Source organism: Callorhinus ursinus, unplaced genomic scaffold (genome assembly GCF_003265705.2).
Source record: "Callorhinus ursinus isolate GAN/ISIS: 27379988/994484 unplaced genomic scaffold, GSC_fseal_2.0 scaffold73, whole genome shotgun sequence".
Classification (NCBI taxonomy): domain Eukaryota; kingdom Metazoa; phylum Chordata; class Mammalia; order Carnivora; family Otariidae; genus Callorhinus; species Callorhinus ursinus.
The window spans coordinates 1,080,487-1,095,161 of NW_027397135.1; the positions used below are offsets into that span (position 1 = coordinate 1,080,487).

At 41.6% G+C, this 14,675-nt stretch overlaps 1 protein-coding gene and 1 pseudogene across 2 annotated transcripts in view; both read left to right on the top strand.

Moving 5' to 3' along the window:
- The window catches only part of POU6F2 (POU class 6 homeobox 2), a 485,531-nt gene that overhangs the window by 273,352 nt on the left and 197,504 nt on the right, over window positions 1–14,675 (top strand). The gene's annotated exons all lie outside the window — the stretch shown is intronic.
- LOC112809721 (protein disulfide-isomerase A3 pseudogene) overlaps window positions 4,607–14,675 on the top strand; it is a 43,320-nt pseudogene continuing 33,251 nt past the window's right edge.

Consider the following 14,675-nt stretch of genomic DNA (forward strand, 5'->3'; position numbering starts at 1 on the left):
GTGTTCGTCTCTGGGAAGGAAGCCAACAGTAAAGGAATGAGATCACAGTGTGATGCTTTGGAAACTCTCTTTTCTTTGTGTTCTGGCTTCTCTGTTGGCTGCCTCATACACAACCTCTCTCTCGATGCAAAACATCTTTGGTTGCAATCCACTCACCGCTTTTTCGCACGAGCAAAACTACTATTTAATCGAGACTTATCAAGAAATTTGTTCTCTACTAATGTCAATTTTCTTGCCAACACATTGCATTTTCTATGCATCATTAAGGCCATTGGTCCCATCTATTTCTGTTACACAGCATTTTTTTCCGGAGTTAAAACTATCCAGATAAGGCATCAGCCAACAAAATAACTTTTTTTTTTTTTTTTTTTGCCAGACTGCTAAGTGAATATAAGCTGTCTTGCGCATTACTCCCTGGGCTTGGCTTTCTCGCTGTGTTCAGAAACCTATCCTTTCATGCTAATCCAACAAAAACATCTATCTTCCTTTTTTTAGTTCCTGCATTTCTGATGCCTTGTAGATCCCTACTCTGCTCTCCTTTTGATGTTACACTCTATACCACCAAGGTGGTGATTCTGGTTCAACCTCTCACATTCTATGATTGCTACCCTTACCTTCCTAATTAATATTATACCACCTTTCCCTTTCCTCACTGTATACATACCTACTGCTCACATGCTCACCTCTCTTAGCAGCCTACCTTTATCCAACCTGCGTCTATAGCCACTCGTTTTTATAAAAGATAAAGGTAGCGACAAAAGCAGTGTATTAGATGTATCTAGGCAGATCGGTAATAAAAATAGCTCCCAAGTGTCAGGTACTATGCGCACGACTTTCCATCTATTATCTCATTTATACACATCATGATTTGCGAGGTAGTTATTGTCATCTTAGTTGTTCAAGGTCACACAGTAAGTGGTGGTGCTGAGATTCAAAACCAAGGTCTCAGGGCGCCTGGCTGGCTCGATTGATAGAGCACACAACTCTTGATCTCGGGGTTGTGGTTTGAGCTCCATGTTGGGCGCAGAGGTTACACACACACACACACACACACACACACACACACACACACACACAACAAAGACTCCCTGTCTTAACCACTCTGCCACACTGCCCTTCCTCCTTCTTCCTTCCTCCTTCCAGTTCTCTGGGTTTTCTCCCCCAGGAGTCAAAGTTGCAGCCTGTCTCCTCTTGGAGGTCTTCGGTGTTGACAAGACCTCAGTCTAGATCAGATTAGTTTTAGCCCTTTATTCCCCTTGCATTGTCTCCACTGAGCTTTTTAACATACAGGGAGCCCTTTCTTAGAATAGCTGTCACCTGGGTCTATTGTAATTTATACCTATTGACACTATGCTGCAGGTAATTCACCCTTGCAAACTGTCACTTTGCACTGTCACCAGAAGTAGCTAGCAAAGGGAAATTGTATGCATGGTGCCTATCAACAGAGGGCCTTGGTGTTCCCTGATGCAGCTGACCTTACATGAGGGAAGATGAGCCTGTCCCTCTTGGATCACCAATAAGAGTATCCTTTGATGACTTGGGAGCCAGAAGAGGGGATTAACTCCTGAGATAATGATCATTATTGAAATGAAATACTGGACAGGAGCATCTGCTTTTTCTGGAACTTCCCTCAATAAATCTTTTACCCCAGGCAAATGCAGTGACTGTACTGACCATTTCCTTTTGCGTGCTCAAAGATCTTATCCGATGCTTCATCTGAGAACCACAGAGCTTTTGTTAAGTGGGAGAGCCTTTAGAAATTATTTGTCCCCACCTTCTGTTTAGCAAGTTAAGAAATCGAGGTGCAGAAAGACTAAGGGATTCGCTCAAGGTTAAACATGGTGAAGACTCCTCAAATATAACTGAAGTGTCTCTCTCTCCCTCAAATTAATACCGTGGCAGTCACATACATTTCCATACCCCTTACTTTTCTCTGCTTCAGTGGTGCCTATGATAAAAATAATTTATAAATTCAGTAATAGTGGAAACTTATTTCCACCTTCAGATGGCATTTGCATTTTCCCCCTTATTCCTGTGGTTTGAAACAATTAAAGCATCAGCCCTGACCAATATGCAGCTGAATTTGAAATTTACTCTATGATGCTTCCGCTTTTCATTTTTTACCATTTCACACCTTGTCCGCATCTTGAGCAAGCTTGTAAGTCTCCAGCGCATCTATTTCTTATGATGATATATTGTCCTGGTGGAAAATTTCATTTACTGGCTGTGCCCTTTGCTGAACCTGTTGCTAGTCAGGGAACATGATAAGCGTATAAGTAGCATGCTACTTCATTTATCATACATCGTTTTAGACACTCAAATATCTCATATACAATTCTGCATTCTGTACCCAGGGGAAGTACCCAACTCACAGGGGAAAAAAAAAAAAGTTCTTCAAATAAATTGTCGGTTTATGATGTATAAATGTATCCTCTTAATAAAAATTAATCATAGTTTATACTAAATCTGTAAGTACCCTTTATTATTATTATTTTTTATAACCCTGCTAACCACATGCTATCAAACACTCAGAAAGGATCTGGCTTTTCTGATTTGGTCTATAAGAAAAAGTTGGAAGATATAAAGATGCTATTTTCAATAATTGAATTACACTGTGAAATAAATCGGGACGCCGGGAATCTCCACAGTGTTTTAAGGGTTCTGGGGAGCCACCCTTCTCACTAGGGGAAGTGTTACAATATTTTCCTTTTGTTACCTTACTGTGAATGCTGTCATGAGTCAGAACCAACATGTTGAGAAGTTTGAATTAAGCTGGAGAAAGAAGGTGGGCATCTGTGAAGGGAGAGCAAGAAAAACAAATCAGAGAGGGAGACAAACCATAAGAGACTCTTAACTATAGAAAACAAACTGAGGGTTGCTGGAGGGGACGTGGTAGGGGGATGGGGTAACTGGGTGAGGGGCATTAAGAAGGGCACATGATATAATGAGCACTGGGTGTTATATACAACTGATGCATCACCGAACTCTACCTCTGAAACTAATAACACACTATATATTAATTAATGAATTTAAATACAATAAAAAAACAACAAAAGGAAAAAAACAAACAACAACAACAACAAAACCAAAGTCTCCCTTTGAGAGTCTTTTTTTTCAAGGATGATTTTCTGAGGCAGTTCCAGGAGGTCAGGCCTACCTAATTTCAGTGACTTTTCATATATTGATTTCTGCTCTTCCCCGCCTGTCATTACCGTGTTTTACTAGCACCCGTGTTTTATGCGGAGCATAAAAAAATCTACATTCTGTCAGAATGGGGCCCTTGGAATTTTGAAAGTGAAACTTGATTTACATTAAACACGGCTTAGACTAATTAGGGCCTTTCTCAAAGGAATTGTGGCCATGAAATACAGCTCACAATTACACAATTGCTTGTCTCCCTGTTCTTCAGTCTAGGAATGAGCTTGGCTGAAGGGAACTCAGGCAGACAGATGAGGGTTACAGGCGCTTATTTAAAGATGTAAATGTCTACTCTGGAAAAAAAAATTATGAAAAGTATGCAATAGTTTAGGAAGATAGAGGATTTTCCTAGAGTTTTAGAAGTGCTCGAATAAAAACAGTTGGAAGCAAAAGAAAAAATAATAATAAAAATAAAGATGTAAATATAGACAGAGGCCCCAGCGTTCTTATTTATATAGGACCACTGTTCTTCAGTGGGTTTCAACCTGACACCCTTATTTGCATGTAAATACGGCTCAGCTCAGTTTGCCTGGCAGGAGGTGCTCGCATAAAAGGGGAGATGCCTCTCCACTGAAAACTCACTTATTGTTTTATATATATATAAAAAAAAACAACGTCCCTGTATGGACACAATTTAAATGGAACATCCCTTCTGGCCACTGAGAAAACACCTTGACTAGATAGAAGGCAACAAGCCCCTTGGTTTTCTCCCTTCCTTGTGTTAACAAAACTGTCCCTAGTCCTTGTTTCTTCCTGCTCTTTGGATCGCAAAGTCTTTTAGATGCTAAGGAAAGCTATGGATCTTCTCCATAGAAAAATGCACGCCCGGGGACACGCAGAGGTCTGCCTATGATACAGAGGCTCTGAGCTTCAGCTGAGGATCCCTGAATGCAGGGGGAAAAGCACGGCATTCAGATCACTAGCCGCAGATTTGGCCTCTCGGAACTCAGTTTGGGCATCTGTGAAATGGGCACGGAGGTGGTCTTCGTCTGAGTGGGTTGTTGTGGAGAGGAAACAAGACAGTATGTGTACGAGGACAGGCTCCACCTGGCACGTGGTACCGTTCCTTCTGTGCCTGTTCGCTTGCCTTCCTTAACCGGGAGGCAGAGTCAGCCACCGCAGAGCAGGGCGGGGCCCGCCAATCCGTCACCCGCGTCTTTAAATAAAGCTTTATTGGCACAGAACCACGCCTGTTCGTTTACAGATTGTCTGTGGCTGCTTTCGGGCTATAATGTCAGAGCTGAGGGGTTGTAATAAAGATTACATGGCTCGCAAAACCAAAAGTATCTACTATTCGGGCTCTTTACAGAAAAAGTTCTTTGGAGTTATTAGATGTTCTGGATGGTGGCAGTTGGTGGCAGGAAGGTCCGATAGTTAAGACTCTGGCTCCAAATTGGAACGGACTGAAATGTGCGTCAGGAGAGAAACGGATGAGTACATCATGAGACACTGGTACAGGGACATAGCACACAGCAGTGAAAAGGATGAACTAGTGCTACACACAGAAACATGGATCCGGCAGAGGGCGCTGGGTGTAAAGGAGCACATTGAGTTCCGCGACCTTCATAAAGTTGTAGAACGTGCAAAACTAATTCATGGTGACACAAGTCAGAGTCATGGAGGAAAGGGAGGTCCCTGGAAAGGGGTGCAAGGGAAACCTTCTGCTAAATACCTTGATCACTTAGCTCAGGACGGTAGTGATGTAGGCAAGTCTTTGTTGAGCTGCATGTTTAGAATTAGTGCACTTCCTGTACTTTGTATGTTGTATCTGAATGCAATGAGACCGAATAGGCAGGCAACAGGAGAGCGATAAAGCAGAGAGGGGAGAACGCTCTGAGTGAAGGCTGTCGGGTCTGATTTCTGACCCCCCCCCCGAGTTATGGAACTTGAGGCAACCTCAATTTCCTCTGCTGTGACATGGCCAAATAGTTGTATAGCCCTAAATATCCTTATCTGCAATTCCAAAATCCCAAACATCTCTGAAAAGCAAAAGTGTTTTCATAATTCACATGGCAGCAAAACTGAGCTGAACTAGTATCAGGATATTTGGAGTTCTTACAATCCCGCTTAGTATGAAGAGTAAATAGGTTTTGTTACAGAAACATTGATGTGTTTGATTATGGAATCCTGCCCTAGATCATACTGAGGCTGTTAAGTGATGTATAGTGCGTATTTTCCATACTAACTTTTTAAACTATAAAAAATTCTGAATTCTAAAACATCTGCCACAAGGGTTTCATGTAAGGGATTGTGGGCTTTTAGCTGCTTCATGGAGTTTAGGAGAATGAAATAAAGTAACACCTAAGGAGCACCATGCAAACACCCAACACAAAATAATAATACTAATTGTGGTCTCTGCTCCCATTCCAGGAAAGCTTGTAACTGTTGTTTTCCATAGAGCTAGTTGATACCAGCTGTGAAAACCATCATGATCCCAATCTCCAGTGACCATAGCCTATAAACTTTCCTTGGACCAAGCTTGATGGGAGAGAGGTAGAAAGCTCATAGAGGGGCAAAGCCCTGAATTATCACCAGGAAAATTTCACAAATGGCACTCTCTTAAGAGAGGCTGTTTTCAACCACATCTCAAAGTGGCGACTTCTTCCACTAAGACAGAAATTGCTAAGTGTCCTTGAACAGGGTAGGAGGGTTTCTCTGAAGGACTAGGCAAAGGGTTTTATCTAGTGCTGATTCCGCCTGAGTTTTAAAACCTCACCATTTCCAGTATTCCTGCTGTGCTGTGTGTATTTGAAGCATTCCACTGAAAGGGCTCCACGGTCCCTGACATCTCTGCTTGCTCGGGTAGTGAGCAGGGAAATTCCCCCAAGTCAGAACAAGGGAAAGAAAAATTCCCCAGAGAAGCAAATTGCAGAAATGATCCCGCACAAAGATTGTCAGGACATACCTAGAAGTAATCAAAAGAAGAGGTCCCTGCTTTAGCGAAAGGGTACTGAGGTATTTGGCTCTGGGGACCAAATCCTGCTCTGGCTTCTAACACTACTAGCTGGGCAGTCTTGGACGAGCCACTTAAACTCTTTGTGCCCCAGCTTCCTCACTTGTGAATTGAAGGGATCTTGTAGATTGAAATGAATTTCTCACATTTTCCTAGTTCTGTGAATTTCTGGTGGTCTCAATTTTGGAAGGCCAGAAACCAGTTCCTACCAATCACTTCAAAATCCTACATATGCCATGACTTAGGGATCGACAGATGTGAGGAAGCTTACAAAACAGTTGTTTGAAAACACGACTTTGTTTTGTGTACTGTGGCATCCCCAGTATCTAAAACAGTGCTTGGCACAAAGTAGGTGCTCAAAAAGTATTGTTGAATGAATGAATGAACGGTTATTTTCATGCTAGATCTGTTATTGAGGCAGCAATAGTTTCTTTGATAAATAGAGACTAATGATGTTTATGTTATTTCATGACTCTTGTAAATAACGGGTAAGATACTTTCAGCCATATGGAAAATTACATGTAATAAGAATTAGAGAGGTAGACAGCATCTGTATTGGCTCATTTAGGGCTCAAGAGGCTCATCAAAGACCCAGTGTTCTTCCACGTTGTGCTCCATTGTCTTTGGCATATTAGCTTTCTCGCAGCTGACTCACCTGTTGTTGCAAAATAGTTGTAGCGTTTCCAGGTGTCCCCATTTCCAGAAGATTCCAGCCGACTTTGTCTCATTTCTTATTGACCAGAATTAGGTCACATGCCCACCCTTAATCTATCACTGGCAAGAGGTCTGGGACCCCTGCTGTCTTAGATAATTTAGGAGGGATGGTTATCCTCCTGAAACAAAAACAGGATGGTCTTACACAGAAGGAAGAAAAGGAATTGGTTTACATAGGAATAGATTGATCATAATGATCAACCAGTAGTGATCACCCCTGTATTAAATACCTGTTTAATAAATATCTGATCAATAAATAAAATAATAAATGAACAAAAGGGAAACTAATGGCATCAAGGTAAAAAACAAACAAACAAAAAACCAAATGAGCGATCCAAAGAATAAATGCCAAGTGAATTTTCTGGAGATGTCACTGGGGGTTGGTGTGAGCAGGAAGAGACCACTGAGATCATAGGATATGGCCTGAACTTGGATGGTTTGGTATGGCTCAAGGGCTGGTGAAGTCATTTTATTTGTCGGTACCAAATGTAGGGTCCCCTTCGAACGTAGGGAAGTAGAAACACATAAAACATGTGTTATGACAAGAAGGACAGACTGAAGAGAGGAAGACTCAGGTGGGGGACAACAACTAAGGATCAATCTGGAAGAGTAGATTTTAACCCTCGGCCCATTGGAATAGCTTTTATTCTATTGGTAATGAGAAAGAACTGGTTTTTGGTCAAGTTTATTGAGCTATACTTTACGTAAAGTAAAATTCACCCTTTCTAGTATATATTCCACAAATTTTGACAAATGCATCCAGCCAGTGTAACTACTACCACAGTCAAGGTAGAGAATAGTTTCCAGAACTTTCCTTCATGTCCATTTGTAATTAACTCCTCCCTGGCCCCCAGCCCCTGGCAACTACTGCTCTGTTTTCTGTCCCGATAATTTCGACGTTTTCTGCATGTCATATGTGGTCTTTTGAGTGTGGCTCCTTTCATTTAGAACATACCTCTGAGATTCACCCATGCTGTGTGTAGCAGTGGTTCCTTTTTGTTTGAATGGGGTTTTATTATATGGATATACCACAGTTTGGGTACCCATTTACCAGTTGAAAAGTATTTGGATGGTTTCTTATTTCCTGGCAATTATAAATAAAGCCACTACAAACATTTGCATACAAGTTTTTCTAGGAACATAAGTGTTCATTTCTCTTTGGTAAATATTTAGGAAGGACACCACTGGGTCATATGGCAAGTATATATTTCACTGTATAAGAAAGTGCTAAATTATCCTCTAAAATGGCTTTACTATTTTATAATCCCCATCAGCAGTGTGTGAGGGACCCAATTATTCCACATCTTTATAGCATTTGGAATGGTCAATTTGGGTTTATTTTTTTTCTTTTTTCTTTTTTCAGTTTAGCTATTGACAGGTGTCTAGTGGGGTCTCACTGTGGCCTTAATTTTCATTTCTCTAAAGACTAAGAATATTGAGCACATTTTCATGTGCTTCTTTACCTTCCATTTATTTTCCTTGGTAAAGTGTCTAATGAGACGGTTTTAATTTGTTTTTCTTTTTGTATCATGACATGGTAAAAGCAAAGCTTTAGAAAGTTGAGTCTGGGTCTGGAACAAGGGTGTTCGGTGAGGCAAAGATCGGATAGGGGCTACTACACAAGCCAGGTAGGAGGCGATGAGATGGGCAGTATATCTCTAGCTGGTATATTTGTCCTACCAAACAGACATGAACATGAAAGCACCTTGCACTGGGCCTGCCGGCATAGTGAAAACAGTAATTTCTACCATTTTATGATGCCCCAGACACATGTAGGCATACATACACCCTTTATAGGTATGAACTTATTTAGTCTTCACATCACACTGTGGGGTTCTAGTTCTCACCCCTGTTTTGTATCTGCGGAAACTGAGGTATGGAGAGCAAAATCACTCACTTAGGGTCATATAGCTAGTAAGTGGCTGCTGGGGGATTTGAACGCTGGTAATCTGTCTCTGCCCACCACACAATACTGCCCTCCTAGAAGCACCTCCATTAATAGTTGGTGAATTAACCAAATTAATAAACGATAGGAAATCATCAGCCATTCCTATTGAGAATCAACACTGGTTTGACAAAGACATCAAATGTAACTCTTCTCAACAATGTACAGCACATACACCATATTGTTTGGACAATAATAATGATGATGTTCTTTCTTATTTCTCCAACTGGATCAAGAAGGGGTCCCCAAACTTGGCAGACTGTAGGGTTCTTTATCAATTTTTGGTGATTCTGTCTCAAATTCCTTCTGTTGACAGAAAGGAGACATACCTGCCCCGCTTCATCCCCTCCTCACTTAGCCAGGGCATATTTGAGCTGTTTCCTCACTCTCTCCACGCCATGTTTCCATGGAAAACCAGCATCACTCTTTGGAGCACTTATGCCCTTCAAGGGCATGGCAGCACCCACATTTGAAACCACTTCTACGGAGCCAGAAGGATAAGGGAAAACAAACAAAAAAACACAACAAAAAGCCCTTTTATCCTTTCTCATTTCTTGGCTCAGCTATAGGAGAGTTATTTCACTGAGTTCCCCAAGAAGAGATAAGAGGTGCTAATTGTAGTATCAATAATTTAGTCTAGGGACCTGGGCAATTTGTGCTACTAGATCAAAATGGATACATTTTTAGGGATTGTATATTGTAAGAGTGTGAAAAGCCCAGCTTTGTCAGGATAGTACATTAATCTCCAGAAATGAAGTCCCCAGAATCTATCTGATTTGTCTCTCAGTCAGTTAGGAAATTGAGAATTTGCTTTTTTTTTTTTTTTTTTTTTTTTTTTAACTGGGAAACTTCTTTGAAACAGGTATATGATACTGTGCTCCAGCAAAGATTCCTCTGTGGACAGCGAAGGGGTAGGAGGTTGTGTAGGAGTGTCAGACCTATTTGGGGGGCCAGAAAGTTTTCAGGCCATTGACAATTCAAGACTGACAATGCTGGTCTTTAATTTCTTAAAACAAGATGCTTGTTGAGAAAGGAAATTTTTTAATCAAAATGGTAACAACATTTGATAAATTTCCATTAATTGACTTACCTTTCCTAAGTAATATTTCCAGATGAAGTAGAAGAACAAAACCCTCTAAAACCTCATATTTAAAAAAGAAAAACAATTTTGTGGTGAGATTTTATAATAAATCTTGACTGCTATCTTTAAATTGTGCTGTGTCTTTCTGAGGCATAGTCATATTTAAAATTGCTTCTAAAAGGAAGACAGAAAACAAGATCTTACCCCTCAGTATATGCCCGTACTATGAAAAATCCCACACATACACATTTGGTTAACTGTGGGAAGTCTGATTTAGGGGCAAGAACTGGGTTTTGGTACTACCCCACTTACTGCCTATGAGCCATGATGAATTTCCTTCTCTGAGACCAAATTTCTTCATCAGTAAAGTAGCATAAGAATATTTATACTTGGGGTTGTTGTGAAGATTAATTACATTAGTGTGTGTGAACCTTGAACAGAGTAGTCACTGATTTACTCATAGTGACTTACTCATAGTTCATTTTTCCTAAAATTTCAATATTATGAAATCCCAAGGAATCCCATAAACACTAATCATCCATCCTGTACGCATACATACATACATACGTTTCAGACAAGCTGTATAAGGTTAATATAAGAGAGATCATAGCCTAAGATTATCTATCATGTGAAGACCCCAAACCCAAGCCAGGTGTTTATTTTTTTTTAAGATTTTATTTATTTGAGAGAGAGAGAGAGAGCGCATGAGCAGGGGGAGAGGGACAGGGAGAAGCAGACTCCCCGCTGAGCAGGGAGCCCGAGGCGGGGCTCGATCCCAGGACCCTGAGATCATGACCTGAGCCAAAGGCAGACGTTTAACCGACCGAGCCACCCAGGCACCCCCAAACCAGGTGTTTAAAATCATGATTCCCATTTATACTTACCATGAACAGAATCACCATCTCCAGCTCGGAGGATCAACATCTGCCATCAGTTCTTCCTCAGTATTACTTTACAGCTGTCCTCGCACAGAAATGATTCTTCCATTGTAGACAATTTGGTTATCAAAATACTTTAATGAGCCAGGAGTTAGTAGCAGCCACAAAAACTCCAAATAGCCTTTAATATTTCCAAAGAAATACTGGGAATCTCTGAACTTCACAGCAGCTCATGAGGGGGGAAAAAAAAAAAGGTGTCCTGAAGATGTCCAAATTCTATAACCTTGCAGGTATGTCATAGAAATAATGTGGGGCTTAGATAATGAATTACTGAAATTAGAATTTTGTTGAGTGAATTATTATCAAGCAAAGCTAAAGTCTACTTTGGTTCTATAAATCATGGAAATAAATATCTTTAAAGGGTAAGCTTGCTTGGGGGAAAGTATCTGACCCTCTTTTAAGATCTTGAGCTGAAGATAATATCAAAATTAATTTATTCGAAAGCAAGCAGACAGCTTCATAAAACTTGACCCATGTAGAATTTCCATGAGGATTGCCCAGTTCTTCTCTAGTTTTAGATTCTGAAAGGTGTAAATGATGTGTGATCCTCTACCCCTCCACTTCTGCACGGAGTCATCAAGGTCTCCCCATTCTGTTTGTTATTCAGACCCACTGGGAAAATATTAGCAAAGTCATGAGCCCCATATAATGCCTCAGGAGCAGTGTCTACCAATTTGAAAGAAAATTTTTCTTTATTACTTGGTTTTTGATCAATTTTTCACCTCTCCCTTAAACCTATTAGCAAGAGACTGCTGTCTCTGCCACAAGTCTGGCAGTCTCTTAACTCTACATGCTGAGTCAGATTGAACATGAATGCAAGCCTCTATCTAAGGAAGAGCTTAGTTTTTGCAGGAAATCATGTTGTCAACCCCAGTAAAAATCCTCAGTTGTCTCCAGTGTAACATAGGGGACTGTCTGTGGCACCAGCTAGATTTTCAGTAGAGGGGACTGATGGGGAAAGAATCCTGAAAAACCAGGAGGAAGACCAAACGATTTGACCAAGCTTGCCTGATAGTCTTTGTTGCTCCCTTCACCGCCATTTCCAACCCTTTTCTACCAACATGGTGAAGGGGACAAAGATGGCATTTGGACGTAAGAGGTGGGGATACCGAGGAGGAACTTCAATATGATGCCTGTTTTGGCTTCTTCCCTTTACCCCCGATGTTTCAGGGACCTGCATATTCCTGAGTCTTGGGTAACTGCTAAGAGAGAAAGAAACAAGATTTTGACATGATTGAAACTGAACCCAAGGCTTTTTTTGCCACTTGATATCACCACTCTTCAAAAATTGTCTCATTGGAAAGCTGTTGGTCAACCTTTAGAAACACAATCAATGAAATCATGTTTTCCTTCCATCAGAGAATATGTACTGAGTCCCTTCTATGTCCAGACATGAGGTAGACACTGACACCATAATAGGGGACCCAAAAAAGACTGATGCCCCAGGGACCTTCTACTAAAGGGCAGTCATTTAGCCAAAGAAGTGAATGGTCAGCATAGTACCTATCAGTAGTATGAAGAGGGAAAACACTATCAGGATAGAGAAAACAGGGGGTGTGTAATTTAGATTAAAACAGTTCAGGTTTACCATCTCCTGAAAGTGACATGTAGGGAACATTCTGGGAAGGCATTGTGATGGAGTGGTTAAGCCATGCTGGCTGGTATTGGGTCTTAACTACAGTCCTAGTTATTTGACCTTGGGTAAGTTACTTAACCTATCTGACCGTTGGTTCCTTCACATAAAATTGGGATGGCAAAATAACCTATTTATCTGATGAAATTGCTGGGATGATTCTCTGAGAAAGGCTAATTTTTATAAATGGTTAAATAAATATCAGCTATCATCATCATCATCATCAATGGTGTTGTTGCCAGTAGTAATAGTAGTCGCAAGCTGAGACCCGGAGAATCTCATGCATCAGGACAGTCTTTGTCACTCAGTTTTTCTATAACCATTTGTTTCATGGATGTTTCTAGCCAGAAAGAGAGAGATTGAAAGTGGTCTTTCTGCTCAGTTTTGAGACACATTCCAGCTCACCTCAGATCCAGAATGGCTTTTTTTTTTTTTTTTTTTTTGAGCCAGGAGTCACTCTGATTGAGGAACAAGTTAAAGAACAAACATTTCTTCACTGCCTGCTAGTTGTCCACGCTCTGTGTCAGGCACCCCCTCATTGAGCATTAGGATTTCATTCATAGCCATTGTTGAAGAGGGGTTATTATTTCTTCTGTGCAGATGGGGAAATGGAAGCTCACAGAAGTTCAAGATGCTTGCTTAGTGTCACACAGCTAATAAATGACAGAGAAGGTTTTAGACTGAGGCTCTCCAACCTCAAGTCGAATGCCCTGTCTTCTCTCATGTGATCATGGATGCATCGGTCTGTTCACTGACATACCAGGTACTCATCAACACCTCCTTAATGACCAGCCTCATTCCCAGAAGAGACCATTAAGGTATTTCAGAAATTACCCACTTCCCTGGGCTACCACTGGCTTCGACCAAAATCAAGAGGTTCCAGACTTTCAGGTTAAAGGTCACTTCTGACACAACGTTCCAGGGCATCTAGTAGGTGGTTTCCCTGTCAGAGCATGGAAGTCCTCTGCAGTTTTCTGAGCATCCCTAGATCTTTTTATTTTCCACTGCTATTTCTGGGTAGAGGTTAGATATTTCCTCAAAGTCTGAGATGGATTGTTTTCCTAAGAGATTATAAACTACATATAATCCCTTAGCATGTGTCACAGGTGGAAGCCTCAGAATATACTAAAAATTAAAGGTAAGATGTGGTGTGCTGATTCTGATAGATCTCACAGTAAGTGTGCTCTTTCCCAGGACAAAAGGCACAGTGGCATTACCACTCTGGGGGAAGTGGCCATATTGACTTACTAAGATACTGTTGACATTTCAAGTGCCAGCAAGATGTTTAACGGGATATGGGATGAAATAGTTCTGGCCAATGAGCTCACTTTGGGACTAAGCTTCAGCAAAGGGAAATGGGATCTTCCCAATTAAAAATAAAAGAGTCTTGAGGAAACAATCCTTACCAGGGAGCCAAGGGAAACGTATTTCAAAACAGCGACATGTGTTCAGGAAAGCTCACAGGATGAAAGATCATCCATGCTGCTTCTCTTGGCTTTCCTGTCCTCGGCCAGTCACAGAACTCCAGCAAGAGGATGCTCCCAGGCCTGCCAGGTGTCTGTGCCTCTCTACTGCTACATGGCGGCCCAGGGATCATGGAAATCGTTCCTGCACTGATTGTTTTAAGCCCCAAAGGGCCTCCTCCATGCACGCGTGGGTAAAATTTTTGGTTTTTGGTGGATCAGTTTTGTGGAATGCATTCAAAGTGTATATCGCATCCACATTTTTAATCGCTATCATCAGAATAACCCATGTGCTTCCACCTGTTTTCGGCAATGCTGTTGTTTATTTTTTGGAAGGCAGACATAAAGCAGCCTTCATACCTCCCGTTCATTTAGAGGCTGAACTCACTTGCCTTGGCAGCCGCGATGAGTCATGGGTCACATGGTGAAAGAGGCGAGCTTCGTCAGTCACCACGCAGGGGGCTCTCCTGTCCCTCACTGAGCGGACTGCCCAGCTTGCTGGAGGGATTTCAGAGTGGGAAACAATAGCCTTTCCCTCCCTCCCCTGGGACAAGAACACATAAGCACGGTTTTTCATGGCTCAACAACAAGGAGCTCTCTCCTGCCACAGTTTAACCTCCAGATCCTCATTACCATGACTCACTGTGGTCCATGATTTTTCTACCTGGGTCCCCGGGTGCCGGTCACTGCTCTCCCCCCCGCCCACCCCTCTGACACGGGCCGGGGGGTCTCCCGTGTAGCTGTAAAATC